Raw genomic sequence first — 4,303 nt, 5'->3', positions numbered from 1 at the left:
ATGTTAGCTCCATTGTGAAGCCAAGAAAAAGAAAAGCATGCTTAAAAATTGTCTCCAGATCTACCTATGTTGGAGGAGCGAAACATTTTCTCACCTAGCCCGGCTCGGCCAATGATGAGAGGTGTCTCGCTACTTCTACATAGTCGTTCCACAGTAGCTAAGGAGCTCAACATTAGGTTGTTAAAGAAGAATTGGAGGAGTTGCTAAAATCGAGGAAGCTTTTACGGACATTGGAGACCCTAGTTAGCAGCCCATGCATGGAAGGCTCTAAATGACTAGATAGTTCTTCTATCAAGCCAGCCTCTTAACATTGGGTGTAAACCAACTTTGGACAGACCTTGAGATGGATGATCCTAGACAACTTTGACTGACCTCGGTAAAAACATATTTGACTGACCTCAGTGAAAACACATTCAACTGACCTCGGATTTCATCGAGGTCCCACCTCAGCATCTCACCAAAATTTTTGGATAGTTTCCTTCAACTATATATATATATATATATATATATATATATATATATATATATATATATATATATATATATATATATATATATATATATATATATATATATATATATATATATATATATATGTGGAGTAGATTATCGTGTGTAATGCTTGCAGATGATGCACGTAATCGACGCCCATCATCATGCACCTGTCTTTAGTGCATGCAACAGATGTCCACAATCTTCAGTTAAGTAGGTGCAGATTCTTCAATTCTCTGATTGGACTCAACAGTAACAGTTGACTACTCCACCTCTATATAAAGGGGAAGAAAGAGAACCCCTGGATAAGTATTTTCTCTAAAGAAAAGAAGCCCTTCCTCTCTCCTTTTCTCATTTTCTGTTGTTTTCGAGCTCCGACTAATTTAAGCATCGAGGTCCCTCGTCAGAAAATCTCCAATGACTGTAGATTTTCTTTTCAGATCTCTGAGATGAAGGTGCTCTAGTTTGTCACTAGATCTCAGGTCGGTAGGAGATGGACCTCAACCACACTAACTTGTTGTTTTGAGACAACCTACATATAAAAACAAAATTGTGTCAAGACTTCAATATGCAAAATGGCCTTGTTCCATTGCAAATTATATTTTTAAAGTAGATGACACCCTGTGTTAGATCTAAGCCATAAAATAAGGTAACAGAACCTACTATGACATATCTGATGTGAACAACACAATAGTACACAGAACCCAACCCAATAAATTTAATCAAATATCAGATTAAAACAAGCAATCTAAACACAAGTATACGTCTTTCCTCTACTTTTTTTTCAAATTTTTTTTAAACTTGACATCATTTCCCGTCCCTCATTTTTTGATATCAAAACAGGCAATCTCAACGCAACTATATTTGTCAAACAAGCAACATTATGCAAACAAATATAATTAGCCAAATAATTGATGTGCTTTAGCTTTTTTAAAAAATAGAGAAAGCCAATGCTTGGTCTGGTGCAGGTCTGGGATAATGCTATTTTCTGGATACAAGCACAGAAATTTTAGTGCAGGACTAAATCCATCACGAGCATTGTCCTTGTGAAGCTCTACCATATAAATAAATTAGACCCAGCCCAACTTCCACTCTTTTATTTCTCCTTTTTCATAGCATGCAATTTTTGTTAACATTGTTTCACAACCCCTGCAGTTGTGAAGTGCTGAAAAAATGGGATGATGTTTTGTGCTTCAGCTGGCTAAGATCCCCATGAAGTGCTAAATTTCTTTCCATAATTTTGGAGATTCACCGTTACAAGATTATTTCTCTACACATCTATCAGGAAAGATGACAAAATCATTACGTGGGGCCATTATCTTGGCCCAAAATAATGAAGCAGGCTCTGTACAGATATTAGCTGCTCAAGGATTGCCAAACTCTCCCTTAATAAGGGTAGAAAATTTTCTTTTTTTTTTTTCTAGTATATTTTCATGAAGGAGCTTGGGGGTTGATGGGGACAAAATTGCCCAAGGGAATGGACTTAACTGGTAGAACCCTAGTTGACCCAAAGCAGTTCAATTTTAGCCAACTAAGATATTAACCCCTTCTACTATTTTTTACTGTCCATTGTGGAATCATTTTTTCATACATGGATTCTCAACAAATCAAAAGTTAGTTCTAATTGAGCCTCTCACATTTTCTTATCTTGACAGAAAAAGGAGGCAAATCTACCAACTTTGTTGTGGTATTGAAATTGTTGTCGCTTTTTTTGCATGCTTTTTGGCTACAATTTTTCAAGGTTGCATTAACACCAGATTTTATTCTTCATCAGTAAATTCATAGTCAGAATATTGATAACGGAAACCACCATATTTGTTTGACCTCAAAATGTTGTTCCCAAACATCTCAACGGAATAATTTTATACTATTTGATTTATTCTACAATAATGACAAAGAATAAAGAAAACTCGCGTAGTGTAAAAGATGACAAGCTTGTGGGCTCAGAGATCGAGCAAAGCTTTGAGATAAAGCCAACTTTATAGCATATCAAGAATAACCAAAGTTCTAATTCCTTAATTTGCTGAATAAACATCTTATGCATAGTCTCCTGCACCTATGAGTGCAATCTTCTGAGCTCAAACCATTGAAAACTCACATACATTCAGGCCTATCTGCTTTGCTCATTCACATGAACTTCGTCCTCTAAGCTCAAATAATTTAAGCATGACATATGACTGATAAATTAAGTGAATTAGTTTGAACAAAATTATTTTATTAGAGTAGTACATGTGCGGTTTCCATGTGTAAAAGTAGAGCTTGAGTATAGATAATCCATTCTGAATATTTCTACAATCACTTCTAAAAAAAAAGAAAAAAAATTACAAATACAATTCAAGGTCACAAACTGTCACGTAGTAATGTTGGTGAAATTGTTGCTAGGACCATGTAAACCATATTGAATACTTGATCTATATGTTGAAAATAGGCTTCTCTCCATTCTCTATTGAATAATAGTGGGCTAAAGACAATCCAGAAACCTACTGCGAATCCTGGCCCCATGCTCATATACAACCACTTCATTTCAGATCCTTCTTCATCCATGGTGTTATTATTTTGTTCATCCCTCCAACTGCATTTAGACCTTGGTTTGTCTTGTCATCTTTGCACTTTTGACTTAATGGGAACCCACAAAGATCAGGATTACCATTATAAACAGACGGGTCAATGAAGGTTTGAAGCTGATTACCAATTGGAACACTTCCTGATAAGTTGTTATATGACAAGTTCAAGTAACTCAAAAAAGTTAGACCAATGATGCTTGAAGGAATTCCACCGAAAAGATTGTTTCTTGACAAGTCAAGTGACTCCAACTGTTGCAATGCACCAATCTTTTCTGTGATCTCTCCTATCAAATGATTTGCAGACAAATTTAAGCTCACGAGTCCAAAAAGGTTGGTCAGCTCTTCTGGTATCGTTCCAGATAAGTTATTATTTGAAAGGTCCATAACGATCACAAGTGGAAGCAATATGGCATACTCAATGTATATTCCTTTTATGGTCACTTGCATGTTTTCATTGTAACCAGTAGAATTTTTTAAAATGGTTCGATTCATCTCCCCCGACACTTTCATGGCAGTAAGTTTCCAAAGCTAGAAGGGATGGTTCCTGATAAATTGTTACTAGCCAGATCCAGAATTTGAAGAGCCCTAGTCTTGATAGATTGGGAGGAATATTTCCAACAAGCTTATTTGATCGTAAGCTAAGGATCTTCAAAGATAACAAACTTTCTCCTATCCAAGTAGGTATTTTACCAGTGAATCTATTCTGTCCAAGATCAAGAGTATTTAATCTCGGCACAACTCTTTAAGGATGAAGGGACTTCTCCTGAAAGATTATTATTACTTAATGCAATGACTCGAGAAATTGTAATGAACATATTGATGGAGGAATACTTCCAGATAGATTATTGTTCGAAAAATCTATGACAAAGATAAAGGAAGAGTGGTTCCAGCAATCAGGGAGCTCACCGAACAATAAATTTTTTGAAAGATCAGAGCGCCATATCGAAGATGACAAAGAGACAAGGGAATTTCACCACTTAAACTGTTTGTTGAAAGGGAGAGATATTTCAAATTAGGCATACTTTTACCAATGTCACGATGAATCGCTCCTGAAAATGAATTGTTCGATAAGTCTAGTAGCTGCAATATTGAAGAATTAAAATTTGGCAAAGGTCCCTCAAAGTGGTTAGAACTCAAATTAAAATACTCAAGGTTGATGAAGTCTGTAAGATCAGGTATACTGCCATTGATTCCATTGCTGGAGATATCTAACAAGAATATCTGAGAAATGATCTCCAAAACCAATC

The 4,303-nt window shown here is 35.8% G+C and overlaps 1 pseudogene; it reads right to left on the bottom strand.

Moving 5' to 3' along the window:
• Positions 1-2,686: 2,686 nt before the first annotated feature.
• On the bottom strand, positions 2,687-4,297 carry LOC140857491 (receptor-like protein EIX2; annotated as a pseudogene).
• Positions 4,298-4,303: the final 6 nt, after the last annotated feature.

Source organism: Elaeis guineensis, chromosome 4 (assembly GCF_000442705.2).
Source record: "Elaeis guineensis isolate ETL-2024a chromosome 4, EG11, whole genome shotgun sequence".
Classification (NCBI taxonomy): domain Eukaryota; kingdom Viridiplantae; phylum Streptophyta; class Magnoliopsida; order Arecales; family Arecaceae; genus Elaeis; species Elaeis guineensis.
The sequence above is the reverse complement of the archived record's forward strand: the minus strand, read 5'-3'. Positions and strand labels throughout refer to the sequence as shown.